The following is a 17,935-nucleotide window of genomic DNA, read 5'->3' as shown; positions in this document are numbered from 1 at the left end:
GACTCAGTCTTTTGGTATCTTAATAAATTTTCTAGTTTATTTCCCCAAATGGCAAACCTGACGTATTTTGTGATGGATAATTATATCAGCATATTTGTAATCTCTATAGGCATTGTGAATATGGCATTGCTGATACAGGGACCTGGAAGTCATTTCTCTCTTTATAAAGTACTTCCCCACATCCTCTTGAGTGTGACATCTATCTTGGGCGGGATGCTCAACTGGACTCTAAGGGTCTGGTCCTTTCTTGAGTCTGTGGCCTGCTCTCTTCTCTGAAGTGAAGACTCATGTTCCTTGAAGCCCCAGCCTCTCTTAAGTAATCATCTCTTTGTATATTTGTCCTTGAGTATGTCAGGATTAAATGATAGGGATAACCTTGGGTATGTATCTTTGCTTCCAGCTGGATGCATTATCTTTTGGGTAGACAGAATCTCTACGGTGTGGTTGACAGAACTGGAAAGAAAAGCCCTTATTTCTCTTTGGCACAGGCCTGGAACTCTCTTACCATAACTGCCAGTAAGTGAAATTCAAACTCTACAATTACTGGATGCTTTGCTTCTTTTATGTATCTGTCCAAGTGACACGACTAATTCACTCAGTCCCAGGATATTTCCTGTGTGGTATCAGTTGCCTTCATCCAAGGCCTTGATTCTATCATTTAAAAAAAAATTGATTTAGGAACTTATTTTTATATTGTCATGGGGTTATAGGAAATCACCATCATACTTCTTATATTCTATGATTCCACTCTAGACCTTCTGTGAAGAATATATTAAATACCAAATCTAATGTGGGTTCTGTAGTCTGGGTCCCATGATCCTTTTCACTTGGAAAACATGTTCTCTTCTGTGACTCAATCAAGGTTTCCCATCCAGGAAGCCACAGTGCCAGTCAGTCAATAAGCATTTATTAAACATCTACTATCTGCCAGGCTAAGTGATGGATATGCAAAGAAAGGCAAAAGATAATCTCTGCTTTCAAGGAGTTCACACTCTAATAGGGGAGACACCATGTAAATGACTATATGTAAACTATATATACACATTATACTTATATGTATATATATAATATTCATGTATACACACATCTATACAATACATTTTATATATGTATATGTGTGTGTATGTGTGATAAATTGGAGATAATAAACCAAGGAAAGGTGAATTTTATCTAGAATTTGAATGAAGTCAGGGAAACCAGGAAACAGAGATGAGAAGGGAGAGTATTCCAGCTTGGGGACAGCCAGTAAAAATGCTCCGAAGATGCCCCAAACAGTAGTTCCTAGGTCAGGAATGGGGAACCTGGGGCCTCAAGGCCTTCTAGGTCCTTGGGTGTGGCCTTTTGACTGAGCCCAAGTTTTATAGAACTAATCCTTTGATTAAAGGGATTTGTTCTGTGAAGTTTGGATTCTGTCAAAGGGTCACATGTGTCCTCGAGGCTGCAGGTTCCCCATCCCTGTCCAAGGTTGTTAGCTCTGTGATCCATGGATGCCCAGGAAAGGGGAGTGAGTAGATACCCTCACTATATTGCGCTATGTATTCAGCTTCCATCCTTTGGCCCTCCTTGACCTATTTGCTCCTCTCTCCTGGAGCTACCAACAAACAGTGTAATCCTTTGATTTTTAATTGAACCTCTCTATGCAACAGTTTGGTGACAGACCTATCACTTTTGAAGTATGTTTTTGAGGTTTAGCTAGAAACCAGAGGAATGCAAAGGGGATATTTTGAACTGACTTAATCTGTGTAGACATTGAGTTCCTTGAATAGAATGTAAGCTACTTAAGGACTGAGATTATTTAATTTTTCCTGTTTCTTCAACTAGCAGAGTGTCTGGAACAGTGCTTAATTAATCAATACTTGATTTATGATGAATGCACAATTAAGGCCTATGCATAATTTGAATTTGGGGACACATTTGTACTGAATGTTTCAACTGAAAATTATCTGCTGAAGTGTAAAGAATTTAAGAAATTTTTCTTCTCAATAATTGTGGTTGTTTTTAAAAAAAAATCTTATTTTGAAAAACAGGGATTTATGCCAAGCGTGTTTTGTTACATGGCTGCTAGGATGTTCTAGATATAATAATACTGTAACCTGCCAGAAAGATCATGCTTTGTAGGTTATTTATAAAAATATTGTAAGGCAAGTTTCTAAAGAAAAGTTCTCATATTTACATATACATTCATATATGTATATGGGTGTGGGTGTTTGTGGGTATTTATCTGTACTAGTCTCCCACTGACAAATGGATCAAATGTGAGTAAAGGGTTTGAGCATTTGTATGGGAAGCTCTAACCCCAAATTTCTTTTAGGATGAAAACTTATTGTCAAAGGAACCAGAAACATCTACTGGGAATAGCTGCTGTTGCTGCTTTTTATGAAGGGTAACTGAAATGAAAGGAGGTAATTTCACAAAGTTAATAGCTAAGATTTGGTGTTTTGTCCGAGGAACACATACATAAGGGCTCTGAGTTGCTGCAGAAGGAAGGGCTGTTTCACTAAAAAAAAATTAATATCAATCCTGAATTCTTCATGTTGGTATCACCAAGAGCTAAACTTCCACTTCTGGAAATAATTAGTTAGTGAGCAATTACAAGCTATTTAGTTATTTATTTTACTCTGTTTCAGCTAAGAAAAACTTGAGAACCAACTTAGTGCATATGAATTGTTCTCCTTCCTCCTAGCTTCCTTGGCTTCTTTTAAGACTCAGCTCCAAACACCCTCCTTCCTCCTTCCTCTCCCCCTGCCCCCAGTACTTTTTCTCTTATATTACTTTCCATTTGCACTGCATATTTTTTATTTGTTTTTACATGTTCTCTCCGCTATTAGAATGTGAGCTCCTTGAGGGCAGGGGCTATTATTTTTGGCCTTAATTTGTATTCTCAACCTTTGCACAGTGCCTGGCATATGGTAAGTGCTTGCTGACTAACTTGGCTATAGTCGTTCCATGCCACAGGAGACAGAACTTTCACCGTAATCTTTCACCGCTGTCTATATCTATTTTCCTTGATTCACTACACAGTATAGGGTGGTTGGAAAGGCACAACTGATGGTGAGGTTGCTACTTTGCCTGGAGATCCAGAAGCATATTTGGAAAGGGAGCTTCTAAGACATTCTGAACATTGAGGTTAGGTCCCACAACGGTAGGGAATTTGAAGCCTCAAGGCCATATGTAGCACTCTAGGTCCTCAAATGTGGCTTTGACTGAATCCAAACTTCACAAAACAAATCCCCTTAATAAAAGGATTTGTTCTGTAAAACTTGAACTTAGTCAAAAGGCCACACCTGAGGATCTAGAAGGCCACATGTGGCCTCGAGGCTACAGGTCCCAACCCCTGGTCCAGGACCCCCATTGCTTCATATAGGGTCTGTATGAGGCAGAATTGGCACAGGGGAAGTTGGAAGGTGAAGACAGGAAGTACCTTTGTACTGGATATGATAAAACAAAAATGACTAATTGGAAATTATATCCAAGATAATAAGTAAGGAGATAGTGAGAGAGCACTTGGTTACCCTTAATGAATTTAAGACAGCAGGCCCGGATAAATTATATCCCCAAGCACTAAAAGGAATGGCAAATGGGATTGCTGAGCCATTGTCAGCAACAGTTGAAAGATCCTGGAAAACAGGAGAGGTAGCACAAGATTAGAAAGGAACAACTGTCTTTATTTTCAAAAAGGGGAAGAGAACAGAATCAGAAAATTATAGACTCATTAGTTTGGCTTTGATTCTTGGGATAATTCTGGAATGGATCATGAAAGAGAGAGTTGGAAAACATCTAGAAAGGAGAAATGGGGATTTCAAACAGACAGCATGTCTACATTAATAATAGGTTATGCAGACTAACCCTAATTCCTTTCTTGACAGAATTACTAACTTAGTGATAAAGGGAACACTGTGGATATAGTTTGCCTAGATTTTTGCAAAGCTTTATGTAGTATGGACTCTAGGTTCACTCTTCTAACTCCCACTTGTACAGGCATGTTGGATACCTAGAAGATAGCTAAATATTATTCCATTCAGAATTCTAGGGACAGACAACCCTGAGGGGCTGGGGTCTGGTAATACTATTTCTCACTAGTCCTTATAAAGTGTGTTTCCCCAATATCATTTAACCAGCTGTTACTCCCCCAAATGAACTAAAGACCAGATGATGGTAACCCATAATTTATTCATTTTAAACCATAAAATGTGATACTCCATAGTATATGTTTGCTGAATTCTTGGGTATTAGTGATGATAAAGATAAGAGAATGGGAGAAAACTGATTTAAGAACATGACATCAATTAGCTTTTACAAATGAAAATTTACTGATAACAAGGACTAAATTACAACATTCCCCCAAAAGTCTGGGATATATTCACCCTTTAGTATATATTGAGTGCAGAGGAAAGTGGATTTAAGTTTTAAAAAATGTGACATGTGGCAAAGGGGTAACTTAAAATTCTGGGTTAGATGGAAGTTTCTCTTTGTGGAGTTCACATGTAATTAGCATTAGGTAAGGCTTTCAGATGTGTTCCTTGTAGAGTCAAAGAGCTAGGCTCAAATAAGAGAATAGCAATATTTTCCAAATAATAATGAAATGTTTTCTTCACATCCTGAAGCTGTTTATCTTGAGTATAGTTTCTAGGAACGGATAGGGTGAGCATCCCAATGTACTTGGCCTTATCAGACCTCGTATCTAGAGCTGTGTGCAGTTCTGGGTGCCATGAGTTAAGAAGGATATTGATAAACTGGAGAATGTCCAAGGAGGGCTGTCAGGATGGGTAAGGTCCTCAAGTTCATGTCATATGAGGATTAGTTGAAAGAACTGGGGCTGTTTTGCGAAAGAAGAGAAGACTGGGAGGATGTGACAGTTGTTTTCAAATACTTGGAAGGTTGCCCTGTGGAGGAGGGATTAGATTCATTCTTTTTCACCCCAGAGAGGATAATCAGAAGCAATGGGTGAAAGTTGTAAACAAGCCAGTTTTGAACTGATGTTGGGAAAACTTTCCTAAGATTTAGCGCTGTCCAAAGTGGAATAGACTACGTAGAGATTTGGTGGTCTTCCTTAGGGGGTTCAAGCAAAGGTTGGATGACCATTTGTTGGGTATGTAATAGCATGGATTCCTTTTGTGTATGAGTTGGACCAGAAGACCCATGTGATTCCTCCCAACTCTCCAATTCTGTGAAGTCTTTCCTGCTGTAGTTACATCTCCATGGACTTGTCTCTCAGAAGCCTAGACAAGGCCCAAAATAAATTCTACTTTTACTAAAAACCCTTGGAAAGAGCCCAGACCATGGAATTAGAAGACCTCTGACATCATCTTGCCTCTGACACTTACTTTGTGACCTTTGGCAAATCACTTAACCATTCAGGGTTTTAGTTTCCTTATCTGTAAGCTAAGGAGAGGTAGCCTCAATAGCCTCTAAGAACCCTCCTACTTCTAGATTTATGATCCATTTACAAATATTCCCTTCTTTGTAGATCTCTTCCTTCTCTGAATTCCTATATGGCTGATACTTGATTATGAATGACCTAATTTGCTAAACATTTCTTTAGCCTTATTTTGCAACTTTGATATATGAGCTGGGGATGTGTATGTCCAGCTATGAAAGATGGGCAGTTACATTAGGAGAGTGAAGGATCAATGGATAGCCCTCATGGTCTATATAATGCTGAGAGGATATGAGGAAAATCCTCAGCAATTTGGGTGGACTGTGGGTTACTTTCCTCTCCTATCCAATGTTGAACTTATGGGGGAGCATGGAATAGTGTTGCCCAGAAAGAGCAGGTTTGCATGGGCTATGATCCTCACCAGAAGGAATTTTCAAATGATTTTGATCAGAATTTTTTGAAGTGCTGAAGGGATCACGAGTGGAATAAGTTTCAGAAGCCCTGATTTAGTTAACAGACCCATTGAAGTGTTGGAAAGTCTCCCACCTAGATGGTAAGCACTTTGAGAGCAAGGAACATGTTTTATGCTTTTTTGTGTGCACCACAGTGCCAAGTTATAGAGAGTTATAAATTAAATGATGAAGAAAATGTGTTATAATGGTTTTTAAAAATCACTTTTTATTGATCTTATTAATGGGAATATTCCTAATTTTTTTCCTTTAGAAGTGACACATTGAAATTTATGATTTCAGTTCTATTTCCTTCTGACTCTTTTAATCTTTTAAACAAATTTTCAATTTTGCACCTACTCCTCTGACTTCTTTGGAATTCATAGCCCCCCAAGGTTAATCAAGCAAGAAACATTTCATGGGCATTGAGGCTGTTTGAATCCAACAATCCCAAATCTAATCTGCAACACTTATACTGGCCAATTTCCATAGACCTCTCTTGTCAGTGCAATTTCATTAGTAAATTAATTTCCCTTTTAATATCTTCTCATTTCCTTATGAATTTGACACATTTCAGGAGATGTGTGGGACAACTGGCTGAGATGAAAGATCTTGAAGCAATAAAAAACTGACATCTGAAAACTAGAACTGTTTTCCAGGAAATGCAAACTTCTGATAATCTTGCTGATGACTTTAGACTTTAGACTAAACATTGAGATTACACAAAGTGCCAGAGGGTGGCAGCACAGAATGAATTAGAAATCCTACATAGATAACAACTAATGTAATTTTAAAAAAATGTTAAATGTAATACTCTATAAGATATATTTGAGGGACTCTTAGGTACTGGTGATAACAGTATGACCCAGTAGATCTCTCACTACTTTTATTGTTGGGAGAATCTAGAATGCCATGGAAAATTAATTTATTTTCTGGTTCATTCATATTCCAATCAGTCAAAAGAACTAATTTTGGCTCTGATTCTTTCATTGGTTTGTTATGGGACCATTGGCAAGTCATCAAACTGCTTTGGTTCTCAATTTTCTTACCTGTAAAATGGGGAGGTTGGATCAAAACATTACGATTAAGTTACTTTAAGAAGTAGTATGGAATGGTGGATAGAATGCTGGGTTCAGATACAGAAAGACCTGTGTTCAAATTCTGCCACTGACACTAGTTATGTGGCCTTGGGCAATGCACCATTTTGATTCTTTTAATTTCTTAGTAAGAATTCTTAGAATTCACTATTGTAAAATGAGGAAGTTGGATTAAGTGACCTATAAAGCCACTTTTAAGTTTAAAATCTGTGATTATGAAAATTTTAAAAAATGTTTTATATTCATTGTTCTCATTTGATCCTTAAGAAAAAAGAAAGTACTGTCATGTCATTTTACAGATCAGGAAATTTGGTCTCAGAGATGTTGAGTATTTTGCCCAGGTTTACATAAGAAGTAACAGCTAGGCAGTGCAGTGGATAGATAGAGCACTGGGCCTGGAGTCAGGAAGAAGCAAGTTCAAATCTAGTCTCAGAGGCTTACTAGCTATGTGACCCAGGAGAGTCGCTTAATCCTGTTTGCCTCGGTTTCCTCATTTATGGAATGAACTAGAGAAGGAAATGACAAACCACTCTAGTATCTTTGCCAAGAAAACCCCAAGTTTTGGGTTTTGGTTCAACAAAGACTTGAACACTACTGAAATGACTGAACAACAACACGAAGTAAATGTTTGAGGCAGGATTTGAATTCAGGTCTGCCTGACTCCAAGTCCAGTTCTCTATCTACTATGATTAGCTGTCATTCAATAAATGTAATATGAAGTCTGTTCCAGCTCTGAAATGCGATGATTCTATGAAAATTGTCACCTGCCTCAATATTATTTCAAATGTTAGCATTTTATTTTGTAGTTTGCTAAACATAGTTTCAAAGTATATTTTGAGGCAGCTAGGTAGTATAGTAGTAGATAGAGGGCTGCACCTTGAAAACCTGAGTTCAAATCCTGACTCTAATATTTAACTGGTTGGGTGGCTAGGCAAGTAATTTAATTTTTCCCAGTTTCTTTATCTATAAAATGGACATAATGAAAGCACTTCCCTCTGTGGCCAGCCATGAGGATAAAATTATGTTTGTAAAGATTATTTTATATATTATGTAATATAATATATGTTTGTAAGATTATATTTGTAAAGAATTTTGCAAATATGAAAACATCATATAAATTCTATTTTTTGACTTTCATGACAATACAACATTCAAGACCCTCTACAATCTATCCTTAGCTATGTAATCAAAATTATCTCCTACCACTCTCTTATGTGGACTCCTCTGCTTTACCCAGCCTACTTCTCATTCTTTTTGACCTCTCTTCAGCCTTTGATGCTATTGATCGATCACCTTTTCTTCCTTAATACTTTCTTCTTCCTAGGTTTTCAGGATACCACCCTCTCCTGATTCTCCTCCCATCTATTTGATTCTCAGTCTCCTTTGCTGGATCTGCATCCAGATCAGTGCTTCTCAAACTTTTTTCACTAGGGACACCTTTTCAGGGTTAGGCAGTATTCCTTGGAGTTGCTTGGCTTGAGGTCATGCGCAGTACAAAGTGCGCATGCTTTGTGCTCAGAAACAAGGCTACAGTGATGTTGCTTGACTCAACACAAGCAAGTGCTGCCTGAAACACCTTGGATTCATTACATGTTTGACTGTGAATTAACTTTTGGTTATTGCATGTTCAGAAACCTTTTACTGCTGCCAAATTTTTCATGACCCCAGTGGGGTTGCAACCCATAGTTTAAGAAACTATGATCCAGATCATGCTCTCTAACTGTAGGTATCACTCAGGGTTCTTTTCTGGATTCTACTGATATAGTTACCATCTCTAAATCAATCATCTGTAAAGTGAGAGGGTTGGATGAGATGGCTTCTGAGGTTCCTTCCAGCTCTATGGTCCTGTGACTTCCAAGGTCTCTGGCAGTCTTCCCCAAGGCGTAGGCAAGGGATACATTGTAAATTGGCAACAGCAATTGGTGCAGCTGCCAGAATTATTATTTCATCAAATGTGATTAGGTGATAGTTTGGGAAGCATCATAATATTGTAGAGTCATAAGTTTTAGATTGAGAAAGGACCTTGGTGATAATGGAGAGATAGAATGGTGAAGTGGAAAGACTTGTGGAGCTGGAGGCAGGAGAGGACTCAGTCTGTCCTTGCTACTTACTAGTTGTGCTACTGAGGAGGAGTTTAAGAATCTTCTGAGACTCCGTTTCCTCCTTTGAAATAATTATTATAGTACCTACCTCATAGAGTTGTTGTGAGATCAAAGTAATATATAGAAAACACTGTGCATATTCAGTCTAATCCCTTAATTTTGCATGTGAGACAAATGAGGCCCAGAGAAGTTGCTTAAATTGCTCATGGTTGCAGGATTATAGTTTATAGTTGGAGTAGATCTCAGAGGCTGGTCTGACCTTCCTTTTCCTCACTTCTCAATAGAGGTCTGAAGAGATTAAGTGATTTACCAAAGTTCACAGAAGTTTTAGGGATAGAGGTGGGATTTAAACCCAGAACCTCTGACTCCAAAGCCAGAACTCTTCCACAGTACCACACTGTGAGCTGGGATTCAAACCTAGATCTCCAGATTCCAAAGCTGATGTTCTTTACAAGTCGTCATTCTGCCCTCTCCCGGTATTGCCCAATCTCAGCATTGTTATCACTGGCCTCATCTCAGTTTGAGACATGGACAAATTGAAGATTGTGTAATCATAGAATCCTAAAGAGAATCATTTAGAGCAGGAAGGGCCTTTAAATTAGATTTAGGTTAGATTGATTTAGATTAATTAAATGAAGGGTAGAAAATATTACATAGGGATATAGGCTGGAACTGTGATTTTACTGCTTATAGGGAGCTCCAGGATGAGTAAACTCTATCAATGCAAAAAAAAATCTGTTTAAAAATGATATGTGATTTTGGAAGACCATATTTGGGATTGCATTTTTCCTTCTCTCCACTTACAGCCTCCCTGCAACTCATGGAGAAATAAATACATGTTGAAATAATAACATCTTAGTTGGCACATGCAATGAGAAATCAGGTACTTTCCTTTTCCTGCTGGCCTTCCAACCTCAAAGATCCATCCATCTAATGAGCCATTCTTTGCTTGAAGGGCTGCCAGTTTCTGATGAGAGAGCTGAAGTAAGTTTGTGGGAGGCAAGAGGGCTTCATCCCCTCAGCTGCCTAGTCAAAGGAAATGTGCCAGCCCCCTGGAGTCTCTGACTCATGCATTATGAGATGGGGCTGTGTGGGTAATTTCCTATTTGTTTCCCACTCTTAGAGTGGGTATATATGAGAGAGGCAGAAGAAATTTGCCAGCTTTGCAGCACACCAGAGCTAGAACCCTGGATTCTGAGTTCCTCTGGATCTTTGTAATGCCATTACACCTGGGTTAAGAATGAAGACTGGTACTTGCGACAGCCAAGTCTGACTCTAAGGTGCCTTCTCTGGATGTCCTCAGGGTCACCAGGAATTAAAATTTTTAGCTCTGATTTGCTGGATAGGACTGGTCAGGCAAAATGTGTGATATACTCATTGAAAATTGGAGTTGGGATTATGAGAACTACAATTATAGAAAATGTTGTCTTATTAGTGGGGAGTAGATTTAGAGAAAGGCAAGAGTTATTTCTTTCAGCCACGTAGTCAATCAACAAAGCATCTAAGAACGTGCCAGCCACCGTGCTAAGTACTGGCATACAAAGAAAGACAAAAACATGATCCCTGCCCTCAAGGGACTCACAGTCTAATGGGGAAGACACCATACAAACAACTATGAACATAGGAGATATATGCAGTGCACATGGCAGATGATCTCGGAGGAATGACTAGAGGGGACCAGGAAACACTTCTTGAAGAAGGTGAGACTAAAGCTCAGTCTTGAAGGAAGGCAAAGAAGATAGAAGATGGAGATAAAGAGGGAAAGAATTCCAGGCATGTGGAATATGGAAAGGCATGAGGTAGGGAGATGGAGTACTTGTGCAAAGAAAGGCAAGAGGCCATTGTCATTGAATCATAGAGTACCTGGAAGGAAGTCATAGAGGAAAGACTAAGAGGGTGTCAAGCTGAGAAAGACTTTAAAAGCTAAACATAAGATTATATATTTGTTCCTAGAGGTAGTAGGGACCCACTAGAACTTCCTAAGTAGTCAGGACTGCATTTTAGGAAGATCAGTTTGATAGGTAAGTTACTTAGATTCAGCTTTCTCCTCTATATGGTGTAACAAAAGTTATCTTATAAATTTGTTGTGAAGGTCAAATAAAGTAACCTTTGAAGTGTTTTGCAAACTTTAAAGCACTGTACAAATGCTAGCTATTATTATTATTTCATTTAATACTCATAACAACCCTGTGAAGTGAGTAGGGTACCTATTATTACCTCTGTATGAGTCAGCGTAGCATAGGAAGAGAGTTGGACCAGTACTTAAACGATCTGGTTCAAATTCTACCTCTGAAATCTATTGAATGATCATGGGAAAAACCATTTAACCTCTCTCAGTATTAGGCTATAAAACTATATTTATAGACAAAACCACAATTTAATTATAACAGCAACTCACATTTATAAAGCATTTTTAAATTTACAAAGTTCTTTCCCCACAAACAGCCTTGTGAGATGGATAGTATACATATTATTGTTCCATTTTTACAAATGAGGAAACTGAAGAGGGAAGAAAACAAGCATTTATTAATTATCTGCTACAGGTCAGGCTCTGTGCTATATGCTTTACAAATATTATCTCATTTGATCCTCACAACAACCCTGGGAGGTAATAATAAGATGATATTTATATACCATTTGCTTTGTGCCAGGCACTGTAGTAGATTGAGAAGGACAGAGCAGAAGGCCTTTGAAGTCCCTCACAGATTCATATCTATGACCCTATGAAGTCATAAGTCAGGAGCTCTTTAAACAGACTGTTATGGGTTCCTGTTCTGCCAAAGGATGAAGCAATAGAGAAGCCTAGGAGACCTCCTTCCCTTTCCCCCACCACAAATTTCTTAATAAGCTCCAGTGGCTCCCTATCACTTCCAAAATCAAATATAAAAATCCTCTGGTGTTCAAAGTCCTTCACAAACTGGCTTAAACCTTACATCTCTCTCTCTTCCCCATATATCCATCGGTCCTGGCTTTCTTACTGTTCCTCAAAGAAGACATTCCATCTACTGTCTCCAAGCATTTTCATTGGCTGTCCTCTGTGCTTAAAAGGGTCTCTTCTCATCTCCGTTTCCTGGCTTCCCTGACCACCTTGTTAAAATCCCATTTTTCTACAGGAAGCCTACAATCCCTCTAAATTCTAACGCCTTCCCTCTATTCATTATTTCCTGAATTTGTTTGTACATTTTTTTTTGCATATTGTTTCCCTCATTAATTAGACTGTGAGCTCCTTGAGAGCAGGGATTATTTTTTGCCTTTCTTCTTTATGTTCAATATTTAGCACAATGCCTGGCATGTTAATAAATGATTTGTTGACTGACAGATCAGAAACAGAGTAGGTCAAAACTTCTTTGCCAAGCAGCAAGGGAATTTGGCCTATAAAGTCTCAGCCTGGGTGAAAGTGGGAGACCCATTTTCATTCCCTTCAAATCCTCAATAATGGTAGTTCTAAAGGAGATAATGATGATGAAAAGGAAGAGAAGGAGAAGGAAGATTAGTTAATTCTGGTAAGAAGACCAAAAATCAATGGCATATTTTGTCCATGAGAAGAGGCAATAGGCAAGCTATATTCCTTTGTCTCCTCTCTTGGAGAGCATTATTTTTTATTTAGGGGTAATCTCTTTGCTTGAAGTATATTAAATGCGCAGGAGGATTTTGTTTGAGAGTAGGTGGATGGGGGCAGATGTATTCAAACTGGAACAATAACCGGCTGTTATTTCGTTATTAAAAAAAAAACCTTACATTCAGAATTCACCAGTAGAGTGTAAAAGCTACATTTCACATTCAAAGTAAATAGATTTGACTACTTTCTTACTAAAGATTTTGAATCTCATTAGAAAAGATTAGATTTGATTAGAGGAACAGGGTTAGTCAATTTTCTGAGAACATAAGACCCAAAATGAAGTATTAAAATTTGACAGATTCATCAGGCAAATAGTAGGTTTTTGAGAAGAGCATTAAAATTATGTTCGATTAGAATTATTACAGTGGAATGGGGTTCTAGTCCAGATTCTATCACAGATAAACTATGTGATTGAACAAGTCACACCCTCATTTGCAAAACAAGAGATTTGGACTATATGGATTGGCATGTAATTGCAGATTTTGGGGTAGAAGGAAATAGGTGGAAAAAAAAGAAAGATTATGAAGGTGATTTGGAGGACTTTAGTGTTGTGAAGGCAAGATATTTAATTTGAGGAAGAGCTATTTGGGAGAACTTAAGAAGGTTTAGAGAGAAGGAAGGAGGGGCTGTAGAGAAAGGATTTGAGGAGAAGGACAGGAGTAGAAAGACCCAAGGAATAGAAAAAAGAAAAAAAGTGGGGGAAACAGCTTGTGAAGGAGAAGAAGCAGTATCAGAAAGATACTGATAGAAGAGAAGGACCCAAGAAGGAGGAGGTAGCTGGTAAGACAGACAATATACAATAACTAAGACAAGCTGTGAAACAAAAGTGAAGTTAGTGACAAAGGGCAAAGTGGTGGTGCAACCAGACTTTATTAAGTGCTTGCTGTATGCCAGGTATTATGCTAAGCCATGGGGATACAACTACAAGCAAATGTAAGCTTGAGGGCAGAGACTGCCTTTGCTTTTTATATTTTTTCTCTATTGCTTAGCGTGGTGCTTAGTACATAGTAAATACTTAATGTTTTTAACAAATAAATAAATGAATTCACTATACTCTATCTCTCATATCTGTGCCTTTAAACCATGCCTAGAATCCCCTCCCTCTTTACCTCCACTTCTTAGAGATCCCAGTATCATTTAAAACTTATATCAAGTATCATCTACACAACACCTTTTCTGATCTGCCCCCCCTTCTGCTATTACCTCTTTTCCTTAAATTATCTCATATTTGCTTCGAATGTATTTTGAATATACTTGTATATCTACATGTCATCCCTTTCCCCCGGAATATAAGCTCCTCATGGACAGAAACTCTTTCATTTCTGTCTTTGTATTCCTAGTACTTAGCACAGTAGAATACACAGAGTAAGTGCTTAATAAATATTTATTGATTTGTTTTCCATGGGAGATATAATCAAGAAATACAAGGACCAATGTTATAATTTCTATTAAGCATAGAGAATAGGGGAAATTTACAGTGACATACTGAGTATGTTACATTTGTATTACTGTCACAGATATCACTATGTTCTATGCTCAAAACACAAATAGTCTCCTTCCTAAAAGAGAATGTCCTCAAAGAATGTCTTTCCACTTTTCAAGTTATCAGGGAGGATGAAAAGTTCCTTATACATTCAAAAAGGGATTTTCAGTATGAAAATATAAAAAAAAGAATATGAAGAAAGAAGAGAAAAGGGTAAGAAAAGAAGGGATGTAAAGAGGCAGAGGAGATCTGTGTTGTGAGGTTGGAGTATAGAAGAAAGTCCTATAGAGCAAGAAGGGGGACTAAAGATCACTGAGGGCTTGGAGCTCAAAAATATATACAGGCATACCTCAGAGATATCGTAGGTTTTGTTCCAGACCACCACAATTAAAGCAAATATCACAACACAAGTGACATGAATTTTTTGGTTTCTCAGTTGTAATGGCAAGCAAAGAAGTAGTTAATGCCTTGTTTCAGCTATTTAATTATTTAGCACCTTGTTTCAGTTCAAGTTTCTTTTCAGCCTTGCCCATGATTATATCAAGTCTTTGTTAAGAAACAGAACTTGTGAATGAACCCCTGTTGCTGATGCAACAGGAAGGGGTAGAACAGGGAGGAATTTAATGACTATATATAAGGAGAAGCTTAGGCTGGGAGAGACTAGAACTGAGAGAGCATTTGTGGTGGCGGATTTTGAGAAGGGAACATTTGTGGTGGCGGCATTCTGTTTTTCTCTTCTGTCTGTGTTGATTTTTGTTTGTGATGTGTGTTGAATTCTCAGACCTTGTTGGTGGGTCTGTGTTGATTTCACAGGCAGATAGTGAATTGATGATGGTGTTGGCAATGTGTATGAATGGCTCTTTTAAGCTTTGTCTTCCCAGAAACAGAAACTGTGAAGGACTTGAGGTGGATTGGACACTGTGAGCTTCATTATGGAATGGGAACTGAATGAGGGGCTGGATGAGGAGTTCAGAGCTGCCTGCCTTTGAATCAAGGTCACAGTTGGGTAGATTCAGGCAGGAGCTGGGACCATGGAATCTGAGAGCCAGCCTTCAGTCAAGTCAAGAAGAAAAGACCTCTTCTTGGGTACCTAATGTGGACTGAGAAGATTATGATTTACTATGACCTAGGGGTGGAGAACTTTGACCTTTTTACTTTGTGTCCCTTTGAGTTAAGGACTTACTGAATGATTGTACTCTGTGTCCCTTAAGGAAGCTAGCTCTTTAAGGATGATTGAGTTAGGGATTTACTGAATGATATCTTTTGCTTAAAACTATGTGGCCACTTTAGTGATAGATTGTTATGTCATAATATTGTGAATGTTGTACTTTGGTTTCTGTCAATGTTTTGTCTTGGTTTATTACTGAATAAATAGAGAATTCACTATACTATGAAACTGTTCACAGCAGCAGTCATCTGGAAAGCTGCTTGTGCTTGGCTTTACATCAATGTATGTAAAAGTTATGTTTACACTATCTTGTAGTCCATTTAGTGTGCAATGGTATTATGCTTAAAAAGAAAACGCACCTTTATTTAAAATACTTTATTGCTGTAAAAAATGCTAACCATCATCTGAGACTTCAGCAATTTTTTTTTTTTTTTTTGCTGGTGAAGGGTCTTGAATTGATGTTGGTGGCTGCTGACTGCTTAGGGTGGTGGTTGCTTAAGATTAGGGTGACTGTCACAATTTCTTAAAACAAAGTTTTATAACATTGTTATGATGTTTGTCTACTCAAATGACTCTTCCTTTCACTTGAACACAGAGGCCATTGTAGGGTTATTAATTGACCTAATTTTGATATTGTTGTGTTTCAGGAAATAGGGAGGCACAAGAAGAGGGAGAGAGAGGGGAATGACTGATCAGTGGAGCAGTCAAAACACACACAACATTTATCACCTTAAATTTACTGTCATTGGCTAGTGGCACCCCAAAACAATGACTGTAATAATATCAAAGATCACTGATCACAAACCACTGTAACAGATATAATTATAATGCAATATTGCAAGAATTACCAAACTGTGACACAGACACATGCTATTGGAAAAATAGCACCAATAGGTTTGGTCAATGCAGGGTTGCCACAAACCTTGTTTCTAAAAACCACAATTATCTGCAAAGCACAGTAAAACTGCAAATGTCTGTATAGGGTGCTAACTGAAAAGGGAAATGCTGTGTCTACTGATGAGAGAACAGCTGCTTGGAATGATATAGGGAATGGACAGAGGCTTTTAGGTGAAATCATCCAGTAAGGGTCAGAGAAAAAAAATGAGTGATTCTATGTTGAGAGGCAGTATGGCAATTATTTATCCTTTCTAAAGGCAGAGAAGTCTTGTGTGCATGTATTTAGTACCTGACAGAGAACCTGCCAAGGCTCCACACACACAGTGATAACTACCTACTTCTGGTGCATCTGGTGATTCACATGGACAAAAATGCCTGTCTGAGCCTACTCTGTTGTTTTACAGTATAACTGGGGGCACTCACTAAGGTCAGTGAACCCTAGGGCTCCACAGTGACACCTCGTGTTATACAGAGAACTGCAGATAGGATCCCATGGACTAAAAATTCTACTGCAGAGTGGGGGCATTATCTCCAGAAGGATAGGGAAATCTCAAATATTAAATTCTGAAGACATAGACAGAAATAATTCTGATAAGGAGGACAAAATGGGAGTTGTCTAAGGAACTGATTATGAATATGTTTATCAACTAAGTTAGATTTTTAATAGACCTACAGAACAGAGAAATAAAAAAAAGGTAAAGAGGAGATATAAAATACAACAACATATTATGGTCCCAAACAAATAGTATCAGGTAAAATTCAGGATGAGTTGAGGACATTAAAGAAAGCTAAGAACCAAAAAAACAGGGATTGCTGTTATTTTTAGCTAAATTGGTGGAAAGAGAAGAATCAAGAAAGGGTAGGATTGCTATTGCTACTTGGGGTGGATGGGATGCTGAGTGATGGTACAGAGAAGGTGGAATTATCTAATTGTTATTTTTCTTTTGTCTTCTCTTCCAAGGAGAGTTGTAATAGAATACATATACATATGTATATATATATACATATACATATGTATATATACATACATACATATATATATATATGAATAGAAGTAAAATAGAAAAGGCTGAATAAAAATGGTGAGCAGGAAACTGATATCTAAAAGAAATTTGGAAAGAAAAACAACACTTTATCTTTGATGAGTTCAATTAGCTGGTTTCATGTGAATTACATAGATTTAGAGTATGGAGAGATCTTAGAGGTTATTGAGTCTGAGACCCTTGTTTTATAGATGAGGAGACAGAGACCTAGGAAGGTTAAATAATTTGTCATGATGGTACAGTTAGGTGGTACAGTAGATGGGGAACTGGACTTGGAATCAGGAAGAACTGAATTCAAATCTTGTTTCAGACACAAGTCAGTCTCCCTCAGAGGTTTCCTCACCTGTAAACTTACCCTACTCATGGGGTTGCTGTGAGGATTAAATGAAATAACACATGTAAAGGTTTTTTGCAGACCTTAAAGTGCCGTATGATGCCATTATTGTTATTAGTAACAACAACAACAAAAGAATAATACTAATACATGTTTGAGGTAGGATTCAAATCCAGGTCTTCCTGACTCTAGGTTAAGTACTTTATCTGCTATACCATGAGAAATCTAAGGCTACTTAAAGATCTGGCACAAGTGATTGCTCAGCCGCTCTGTCACTTGTGGAATTTAGAAAGGTTTAAGAGACATAATTGGTCATTTTATTAACAATGCCAGCATTTTTCAATAAAAGGTTTTGTTGTCTCTCTC

The sequence above is a fragment of the Petaurus breviceps genome, unplaced genomic scaffold (assembly GCF_028583685.1).
Source record: "Petaurus breviceps papuanus isolate PSGF00001 unplaced genomic scaffold, PetGlider_PUasm1.0 90564, whole genome shotgun sequence".
Lineage (NCBI taxonomy): Eukaryota > Metazoa > Chordata > Mammalia > Diprotodontia > Petauridae > Petaurus > Petaurus breviceps.
The sequence above is the reverse complement of the archived record's forward strand: the minus strand, read 5'-3'. Positions refer to the sequence as shown.